Source organism: Falco punctatus (assembly GCF_963210335.1).
Source record: "Falco punctatus genome assembly, chromosome: 3".
NCBI classification, from domain to species: domain Eukaryota; kingdom Metazoa; phylum Chordata; class Aves; order Falconiformes; family Falconidae; genus Falco; species Falco punctatus.
In genome coordinates this window covers 49,030,016-49,041,561 of record NC_137582.1, presented here as the reverse complement: position 1 = coordinate 49,041,561, position 11,546 = coordinate 49,030,016, and the positions used below count along the sequence as shown (strand labels likewise).

Sequence of the window (11,546 nt, the reverse complement as noted above, 5' to 3'; positions counted from 1 at the left end):
CTGTGTTAGAAAGAAAACATTTTGATGCTCTGTCACTAGAACTGGGCCTTTGCTCAACACATTAGACCAAGTGCATAATCGTTCTGAGATTTGCAAATCAGCATCTTTTTCTGTAAATGGGAAATAGAAAATCTTATCAAGACTTTCTATAACTTACGAACGAGTGGAAGACATTGCTTTTCACTTAACAAGGTGTTGACTGGATCAACGTGAAACCATCTTCTCTCCAAGAGGCATTTTAAAGCAGTTCTTTCAGTCAGCTCTGTGCAAAATATTCCACAACAGCCCCAATAACTTTTTTCCTTACCTCTGGTATCCCAGTGAGGTCACATTCTGTTAAAAACATCCTGTCAAGCTTGGTACAAAAGGGCTCCAAAGAATCAGAATGCAGAAGCTATGCAACTTGCTGACTAACTTTGCTCTGTGTTATTTACCAACCACACAAAGAAAATGCTGTCTATTCAAAACACAGTTCAAAACTCTCTTCACAGAAAGTGAGTGAACAAACAGTCCCATGTCCGATGCTGTAGTCACATCTCCCATGAGGCCCGGTGATAGCTCTGGGGCATGGGACGGAGTGACACCACCAGCAGTCACTACAAGGCACTTTTGTAAACAAGTTGTGTGTGTGTGTGTGCACGCAGAGGAGGAGGAGGCAGCAGCGGGTGTTACTTTGTCTTAACATTAAGCTATATTCGCTTCATCATCTCTGAGCAGAACTTTGGTCTTGCTTAGTCTACTGGGTACATTTGCTATAGTCCTTGCACAGTATTTTCCTCACTGTAAACCTTATTTTCTTCCTGAACACATCTGAAGGGAACATCTGGAACTAGTGCAAGATCTAGATTTAGGACCCTGGAGCCGGGTTAAGCAGCAGAAACTAGTTCAGCATCTTCCAGACTTACCACAGAAACAGAGCACCTTAGTGGCTTACCCTACTTCACACCCAGCAAAACTCAAAACACCTGTGGCAAATCTTTTGCTGTGGTTCATTAAAACAATAGGCCTCAATTATAAAAGCCATACCCACATTTCAAGAGTTCAGTATTCCCAGAACTCAAAGTGGGAATTCTGACCCAGCTTTATGACTTTGCATCGTAATAGAACTGAATTCTTAAAGCAATTTGGGATTGCTCTAAATATCAGAGGAACTTTAGATTTTGCATTTCAGTTCGGCAATTTCAAGTATTTCTAAAACCATAAAACCTCTCCACCCACCGACATTATTTTAAACCTATCTATTCTTTGAAAACTCTTACCCCACTAGTTACAAAGCCATACTTTGGCAGAGAAGCAGAAATGTCTTTTTCAGCTGCTTCCAGAAAGAGAAGTACCATACAGACCCAGTGCTTCCAGTACTGGCCACTGGCCTCCATTCACACCAAGCCACTCCAGTGCTTTTCATTATACTTACAACAAATCACAGGCAACAGCTATTTCCAGATATGGAAGGATGAAAAATTGTTCTCGTTGGTCTCCTTGTAATTTCATTCTTTAACTGTCAGACCAGCATTGGAATCCTCTTTATGCTGCCCAATCCAAACTGTCCTTTTTTCTTATCTACATGGGAGCCCTTCCCATGCTTGCTTTTTTTTTTTTTTTTACAGCTTCCAAGTAAATATTTTTTCTTATGCTTTCAAAGGTCTAAAAGGCAGGTGTTGTAAAACCTGCTTGTGAGAGGACACGACACACAGTGACATTATGTTGTAAAATAAACACTAGTCTGCTTTTCCTTTGGTGGGGTCTCATTCTGCCGTGTAAATGTGTATTCTGATCTCACTTCAAATAAAACACATTTATAAACTCTTACAGGTTTGTGACATAGGTTCCTCCAAATCTTTATTCCAGGAGTAAGGTTCGTTCCAGGTATGACATAAAGGATATTCAGCTGCTGATATTCTTTAACAACTGAATGGTTCATGACCAGTAATTAGATGACAAAAGTATAGCTTTTGAAAAAAGTTTTCGAGAAATACACAAATCTTAAAATACCTAGCTATATTTCTTTTATCAATACTTGAAAATAATGCCTTCAAAATATGAATGGTGAACCATCTTGCAAGTAGCATTCTCTAAGTCTCAGGGTTTTAAAAACAAATGTCATTGTTTCTTAGTAGCCAACAAACCCCCTGTCTTTGGTCAGAGTTTGAAGTTGTGCCTTATCAAGCAGCACCATTCTCCAGAAGTAATCACTTACAGTCATCAGGTGAACCTTCACTTCTCTGTAATGGCTGAAGATACCACAACAGTTGCTCTTGATTTTTAATGTAGCCTTTGAAAAACACCCTAGCCAATAGGAATTTTTCCACTCATCTTTGTATATTTGTTTTGATTTTATGCCAAGTTTACATTATAAGCTCTTCTCATCTCATCAAAATTATTAATATCTTATAGAACAGTATACATATATTCTTCCTTTTTCCCAATAATTTCACTGTTCCACTTAATTATCTGTATCTCAGGAAACATCCTGCCTACTAAAATGCTGCAGTATACAGTAGGTTGATCATTTTCACAGTATCACTATGAGGTAAGAAAGTTTATAATCCCTGTTTTATGGATTGGTAAGACCTCAGGTCTTCCTCTTAAGCCTTTTCTGAGCTCTAGTACCTATTTTTCAGTAAGTCAGAACCAACATGCAGAAGGCTGTACACGTCAACAAGGTCTACAGAACATTAAACATCCTAAGTCCAAATATCTGACTGATTTTTGCTTTATTACCGATTCTGTCATTACGTTTTGAAAGGTACACGTTGCTTTTATAGGGAAATGTACCAAACTAAGTCAATTAAAGGTGTCTAGCATTCAAAATTTTTTTCAGATCATACTTATTTTCCACACTATTATAAGAGAAAGAGATGACCACCTCCTTTTTTTTTTTTTTTTGGTTAAGATCAGCAAATTTGTTGCAAAAGAAAAAAAGTGAAAATGTCACTATGTTATAGAGACAGTGTCCTGTTCCCTTTTTTTGTGCTGTGGGTATGTTTCTGTTCTGGTGCTTTTGATGTACCTGAGATTACATGTCCTAGAAGCTCTTTTTGTCATTTGCAACCTGACATTCCATGCCCCACACATAAAATGGCACCCATTAGGTACTGTCCTTCCTTTGGAGCTTGGTTGGAGATGGACACATCTCATCTGATTTTCTGAGGTCTGGACTGTCAGTGGCTCCATTCATCTTCATGAGGAGTATTGGATTGTTTTATTTATGAGTCTCAAAACTGAGACAGCAAAGTCAAGCTCAGATTGTCAGAAGTTTTTCCTATCTACCTCTTGCAATCTATTAATTCTTTAACAATACCAACAGCAGTCTATATGTGTGCTTTTCAAAAATTACTATATACTTCAGTCTTGTGGAGAAAGAGGGTTAGAAGGTTTTGATGTTGATTCAACAAATGTAGATCACATGGGAGCTAAAATGTGAATCTAATAATGCATTTAATGGCAAAGACTCTTCTCTCTCCACCCAGCAGCCCCACCAGGGAAATGAGCCCAAGCAAGATTGATAGCAATTACGTACACAGAGGAGCCCTAGCTACAGTCACCAGCCTGCTGCAGAATTCTCTGGGGATGACAAGCAGAGCTGGCAAACAAAAGTGAAAGGGGGTAGAAAGAAAGAAAGAAACAAAATGTTTTTTCTGGCTATTCACAAAATACACCCAGCACTTAAAAAAAACAAACCTGAATGCACAAAGAATCCAGACAGGCAATGCAAAAACATTCATTTAGGTATCTAATAACTCCAGGAGCAGCGCTGGATACCAACTAGTCACATGCTCCCATCAGGTGATTTTAAAAAATAAAACAAAAAAAAGATTTTAAAAATCCCATGCTTCTTCCTTTTCGATGTAATCACCATTAGTTAGAGTTTGCAGTGATGCTCTAGAGAGGGGTAGGGGGAATGAGGTGAATTTGAAACAGATAAAAGCTGGGTAAACCACTCCAGTAGTCAGGCTCATGCAAAAGTACTTAACCAGAAACAAATGCTGCTGATGCTTTTGTTCTGGTCTTTCACTGAAGCTTATTCTGGCCTTCTGATGTGACTCCTATAGGTTGCCTCTGCCAGGCAACTGTGCATTTGCTCACAGTCCCAACTGCTAGCATCACATTTATTTATTTATTTTCAATCCAAATAAACTCTTAATGGCTTAACATAAAACATTTGGAGGTTTTTTTTTGATGTGCACTAAATAATAAAAAAGCCAGAAGCACAATAGGCCACAAGGGAATGAAAGGGATGATTGTTCAAAGCCCTATTAAAAGGTTTGTTGCTTTATTTATATATTTTTTTAACAACACAATTTCAAAGCCTTTTAAAGAAGACTCCTCCTCCCCAGTCGCCTGCCAAGATAGTACTTAGCTGAGGGAGGGAGTGGCTGCTCTTTAAAAGATGATGGTATCTATTAGAGAGCAAGGGAAAGGGAGATATAAAAAGGCTTTCCCAAAAACAGTTGTCCAGAAGGGCCAATGAAAAGAAACAAAAAGTATGAGATGAGGATTAAATAGAAAGAAGATGGGAACATTAAAACAGAGAGTGCTCAGAGAAGAGATTTTTAAAGCAAAAACGGTTCTATTAAGGTCTTTAGTTACTCTGTTACACTAACCATGATCCGTATTTAGGCATCTGTCAGGTAGTAATTGTGCAGCACTTCACAAAAATTAACTCTGACAGCCCTCCTTCATCAGGTAGGTGAGGGACAGAGACCCACTTGCACACAGGTGGAGACCAGGCTGTGCAGCTGGTTTCCACAGAAGACTGACAGCACGCCATGGTACAAGGCAACAGGCACAAGAAGGTTATTCTTTCCCTTGATGTGTTGCGTTACTTCGTTGCAGGTATTAAGTGACTTGTCTGGGTGGAAGATAAGTTCAGGGCAGTTGAAATATCTGGAGATAAAGCTGAAGTCCCTGTTCACTCTCTCTTAGAAGCAAATATTACAGTCTGGTTCTCACTCTTAAGAAAGTGAGAATCCTCCACAATCCTCCTATTGTTTGAGAGCCTGTTGCTTCAAAATGCTGTCAGCAATTACCATTACAGATGTGATTGCACACCCCCAGGTAACTGCAAAGAGGAGTAAAAGCCACCAAATGAGCTTCTGCATTCGCAGTAAGGAGCCAGTGTCGTTGCCACTGGTGGTATGTCTATGGTGACCTCTGCTGCTAGAGGATGGTCTGTAGTTTGCTCTAGCTGGAGTTCTTCCACAACTCATGGCACCACTCCTAGAAATTAGGAGTGATATACCCCCCTTTTGGATACGAGAAAATTCCTGTGAAGTTAAGGAAGGAGTGTGAAGAGCTCTACCTTTCCTGGTGGACTATGATCAGCTACATCAGCTTGCACTACCAGAGCCATTGGGCTCTGAAGCAGCCTACGTCATGGAAGTGATGCAGAAGCCTTTGATACTTCCCATCTGTTAAAAGCAAGAAAGAAACTAGTGCAAGAGGATGTTTTCATTGTAGCTTGGCTGCAACAACAATAACAACAAAACCTCCTGAGGACAGCTCTATAAGAAACATATCTATTTTGGAACTGAAATTTCATCCTTGGAAACTAAAGATGTTTTTACAAGTTTTTGATATGAAACACTAATTTCAGTGGAAATCTCCAAATAAACTCTACTGAAAACTTTTCAAGGACTCTTAAGCTCTCAAACTGAATCACTAACCTTAGTATAAATGCTCTAGATTAAGGTGCAGGTAGGTTCTTTGATGATTATTCTTTCCTTACAAGGATATTCTTGCCTGGATTTGATTTTGTAAATCTCTCAGGTGCTGAGTCTATGAGATGGAAAGACTTTGAGAAGTGGTGTACAATGCCTCTTGCTGCATAACATGCCTCTGAAGCTTCTAGCACACTGACTCACAGTTCTGAGATCAAACCAGGGCAAACTTCAAAGCTAGCATCTTATTTCAGTGATATACTGTGGTTCACCAGGCCTGTCCATAGAAAAAAGGATCCGTTACCTTATATATCCTCCAAGGCAAACAGTGCAATCGCAATCTTTCCTAAAGTAATCTATGAAAAGGCCTGAAATAACCCAAGGTTACAAACTTATATTAAAAATAATATTGCTTATACACCAGAGTTCCATAAAATTTTCCTTCTTGTATTATGTTTTGTGGTAAAACAGGGACTAAAATATAATATATGCTGTGAGGCCAAGCAACTCTGTAAATCCATTAAAATTACTGGCAAGAGAAGAAAGTAAAACTGTCCAGCACAATGTACAGAAAGACTTCAGGTACCTAACAGAATTGTACTTTTTATATAGCCGGGCCAGGACACTGCAATTTCTCCTTACAATCCTGAAAAGTATGGATCTTTGCCACCTGAAGCAGTTGTGACTTTTGTTTCTTGCTGGCTGGAAGGAAAGAATCCTAGCAGTGCATCCCTCACCAGTGTCACGCGAGGCAGAGTAGGAGAGGCACACCAGGCCCTGACTCTGCTTTTAGAACTTAGATTACAGCTGAACAGACAACAGTAATGACTAAAGTCACAGGCACAAGCTTCCTAGAAGAGGATCAAAAGGGCTGTCTCTCACTGCTGTGAAGATCTGTTTTCTTCAGTGGTGCTTCAGCGTGCTTTAAAATAAAAGGCTATGTGACACACAGTACATGGTTTTTCCCCTTAATTTCCAGATAGGCTACTTAAACCCATTAGATGTCTCCAATGAATTCCGTGAGCAGAGAATATTCATGGTGAAGGTGTTCATTTCAGGAATCCTCATTTCAAAAAAACAGTTTGCTTGAACTAATCACAATCTAATTAAAACACAATATGGGAACTGCATTTTGAAGTGCCATTAGCAGGAGAGAGACCATCTTGCTATGTGTAATCAGAGAGTCCCTGAGGATAAAGGGGCCAACACCTGACTCACTGACTCACGGAGAAGTCTCATGAGTTTTACAAAGTGCTGAGATGTGAGGGTGATGCTGTTTTTTCAGCTGAAGAGAAAGCCATCGCTTTGAGAAGAGCTCGGGCTGCCACCCAGTGGAGGCACGTACCAGTTCTGCTCCTACTGAGCTCCACCGCCACAGCAGGAGGGCTGGCTCTCCAGCTCTCCAAGTAACAGCAGAGAAAGGAACACATTAATGCTGTTCCTGCACACCAGTTATTCTGGATCGACATACTCCATCTAGAAGTTCAGTCTTGGCTTTTCTCAATGCTAACCTAGGATCTTCGAGTCAGACTGAAGTTTTATCTTGCATATCTGCAGTAATAGTTTCTGTAGGAAAAAACTAGACTGATTGTTGAATAAACTTCCTAAACAATTAATGTCAATCTACTTGTTATATTAGGGTTTCAGCCATAATGTAACTTTTCTTCTACATTGCCTCTGGCAGTTTTATTGCTATTTATGACCAAATATATGGCTTTTACACAGCTGGGATCACTTGCAATGTAATTTTACTAGCAAAAAATGCACTGCCTTATGGAAATATACAGCAAGAACAGAGGCCATTGCTATAAAACATCTAGATTAGTGTTGAAGTACTGCCAGGATAGATGAGAAAGAAACTTTAATTCCCATTTATTGACAATTATACAAAAATTAGGCACAGTTCAGCATCAGACTGACTTATAAAGGTGCTACGCCATTTTTCTCTTTAGTAACGTTCATCTGCCTCCAAGAACTAGCATAAACCCACTTCCTGACTGGTTTTATTCTTAGGCATATTTTACTACGTTTCAAATAGTATTTCAAACATTCTTCTTGTGTACAAGAACAGGAAAGTGGAGCTTACCAGGGACAAAATAAAAGGAACTAGTCTCTTACCAAGCTGTGAATGGGGACAAACTGACAATATCAAAATTTTTTAACAAAAAACATATTAAAACTGCTTACTCTAATTTAGATTTTTGTCTTCTCATAATCACAATAGTTCTTCTCACATATTTTATAGATGGAAAAAAGATAAGTTATAAGAATGCTTATAACAGCTGCTGAGTATTCAGGCTTACAAAAGCACTGAAATAACTACAATACCTTAAAAAAAGGAGAGTTCTGATCCTAAAATATCTAAACTGTTTGCAGTATAACTCATGGCTAGTCCATGGTCTCATGCTAATTTAGATAATTATCCTGTCTCTTTCATCTGCAGTGCCCAGTCCTGGAAATCTCAATTCTGAGACCAGGTATGTCAGATTTTACAGAATGCTTCTGATAATGGGATTTATGCTTCTGGTAATGGGATTTACACACACACACACCCCTTGGTCTGGAAGGTGTGCAAATCCTTTATGTCTGACTGCAAAAAAGATCATTTTCCTTGTAGATATTACTCTTGTTTTCAAATTTGCATGTTATCTGACTTAGAGCAAGTGATGCTTAGATTTCTGAAATGCCCTTAACTACCCGACTAGAAATCCTGTATGTGCTCATTAGCAACCTCTTCTGTTAAAAGCTATTCCACTTATGATAATTATTCACCAGACAAGATGAAGTTTTTCTGCTTTATAGCTGTATAGTTAAGGCATTCACCCAGGACATAGAAATTTCAGATTCTTGTCTCTTGTCTTGTTGTAATAAGACAGAGTGTTTTGAAGCCCATCTCTCACTCTTTCCAGGGATGCCTCTTATCTCATGTAGTTCAAAAAACCACAACACCACAAAGCCAGAAAAGATTCCTAGGAGCATCCCTTCTGGCTCAGGTTACAGAATAGAGGACACATCTTTTCTCAGGCTATAGGGGAACAAGTGAGTCTTTAGGACTGCAGCTAGAGAAACAGAGATAGAAAACTCTTTGGCCCAAAGACAAAGAGCATTTTCCCTTGTTTCTTCTGTTTTTTTCTAAAGTCTGGAACAAAACAGCACCTCCAAGGCTTTCTTGCTATTTTGAAACAGAAGACTAAAACTCTGTGACCGCACTGGCCACTATGGATGTGTGTTTATTCTGTCCTAATCGCTGACCAACAAGGACAGGTTATTTAGGAGTCTAAGAGTGCTGATGATGAATTCTGCATCGTGATCAGCCTCATGTTTGAAGGACAGGTCTGTGCCTTCACTTCCGCTGAACTACAATTCCTGTCGTACAACAGCTTCAACAGTCTTGGCACGTGTTAAGTATTTTATTACCTTTGAGCACTCTTTATATTCAGCTACACACCAGCGATTTCTTAAGACCTGGTTTTCCAAAGGCAGGTTATGCTTAAAGAAGCCTACTTTGAACAGAGACATCTGTATTGGGGGTTTTGTCTTTGCTTTGCTTTGTGTTCATCTCCAGTCTCTTAATGTAGTGATAAGGAAATGTGATACGTGATCGGTAACTGTCAGTCCTGTTTGCCTGTGGAACAAGTGCATTTAGGTAACTATGTTCAAGAATGTGGTCTACCAAACTACTGATAGGATGTATCCCTTATCAGTTGCTTTTGCAAGACAATGATTGAAGACATTTAGCATTCTGTATAACATGGGCTTTAGTAACAGGAAGAACTATGCATTATTTCCTTAAATAGATTTTTACGTCCTGGATCTTCACTAAAAGCTGCCACTATATACCACTACAACCTGAGGTAGGGTCCTTAGTTTTCCTGAAGGTTTCTTAAGCTCTGAGATGTTGCCTGCCATTCCTGAGAAAAGTTATACTCCTCCACTTACATAGGCAAGAACTTTGGACTAGTCAGTATGTAAAAATGGATAGAGAAACAAGCCAAAATTGATAGGCCTTGATGAGTCAACAGATGATTGAGTCTTCAGGACTTCAAAACTAGAAGCTGAAATTAAAGCAAAACAAAACAAAACAAAAAAAACCCAAAACCAAATCAAAACAAAACAAAATATTTAAGAACAAAACAACACCAGATTGTTAAGAGTTTTTCTTAGCTATCTAAGATGGGTTGTATTTTTGAAGCTTTAACACATCTCTGCTGAAGGTGCAGAGCAGAGACACCTGACTTGGTATTTGATGCAGTGATTTTGGAAGCAGAAGTTCTGGGAGAAACATTGCAGGGACATTAGAGCAAGCTGCATACAAACCACCTTGGTCCAGACACAGGACTGGAGGGTTTGTCAAGCATGACACAAAGCTCATGAAGTCTTCTTTCTGTGAGAAAATCGAGGTCTTCATATTAACTGAACCTTAAAAGTGGGTCTGAATACAGTGCAAGAAAACAAAAAGTTCAAAGTTACCCTTGTTAATGTTAAATTTCTTTTTGAGGGACAGTACAGTACAAAAAAAAAAAGAGAGTTTAAATCTGGACAACATTTTAACTTGAAGCTTTCACTGCGCCTCTAAGAGAATCCTTAATAGTTCAATTAAAACATCACATAAACTGAACATTAGAAAATTAATAGCAATGGAAATTTGAAACCAGGAAAGGCTGTGCTCTTTTCCAATGATTCTGTTATGATTAACAACTGCCTGTCAAAATATTTTCATGCCACAAGAGGGAGACACAGCCACATAATATCTTCATTAAAAATTAAGCAAAAGTCTTAACATCCTGTAAATGACATTTACCAGGAAAGTTGTTTAGCTCATTTGCTATCTCATGAACACTGTACCAGTTCTGGAACTGAAGAGGGTGGCATAGAGGAGTTTCTACTCCATACCAGCAGATTACAGAAAACAGAATTAAAATTCAGGGACAATAGACACTCACTGAGTTAGAAGGAAAAAAATATGCAAGAAAATGCTAAGTAATATCCGAAGGAAATAATACAAAAGCTGAACTTCTAAACTTTTCTCTGAGAAGAGTTTGTCCTAGGAATTTAGATGTGGAAAAGATTAATTAGTTCCCATTAAACTGATCTTGCTATTGTATAAACTAGACTAATTATGGGACCAGTTTTTCATTCTAGTCATAAGGGTAAGTATTTAAAACGGCCATGATAAGAAAGAATGCTTTTATGACTGTAAGAAAAAAGAAGTTCAGCTAGATGGATGATTCTGTTTTGTATTAATATAGGTATCACATTTCATAATTAGTCATTTGTACATAAAGTTTTGTTAATGGAACAATTTACAATCTTCAAGAATGGAGAATATTCACCCAGCATGTGGATATCTCTAAATCTGGTTTGTTTCAAGGCAATGCCTTGAAATTAATTTCTCCCCCACTTTTGCAGCTGGGCTGCTCTAAGCTGCCAGTCAAATGAAATTTAACATTTGTTTTCCAGCACCACAGTATGTCTCGGCTTTGTTAGATACTTCACAAAATGGATTAAAAGGTGCACTATGTATCTTGAAGCATTTGCAAACCGGTGTTGATAGTGATATAAACTAAGCTAAGGAAACACCCGGGTATTGGACAGCTTTGTTGACAGTAACACATGAATTCAAACAACTAATTCAGCATTGGTACTTGACAAGAGTGAACTAGAGAACATACTTGTTCTGGCAGCTGTGTAATATCTAGCAACCTAAACTGATTAAAGAGCAAGACAGGAAAGAAAGAAGAATGTCAGACAGAAAGCAGAAAATGTAGAAAGCAAAACAAACACTGCTAATGGTCTTACTCAGAAACTAAGGCAGCCCCTTCTCTGCAGTCATCACATTGAGCTTAATAATCTTTAAATTATTTTATATTCCTGTGTTCTTCAAGA

The 11,546-nt window shown here is 38.6% G+C and overlaps 1 protein-coding gene across 4 annotated transcripts in view; it reads right to left on the bottom strand.

Annotated features, from left to right (window-relative positions):
* Positions 1 to 11,546, bottom strand: part of ST18 (ST18 C2H2C-type zinc finger transcription factor) — a 218,361-nt gene that overhangs the window by 169,788 nt on the left and 37,027 nt on the right. The gene's annotated exons all lie outside the window — the stretch shown is intronic.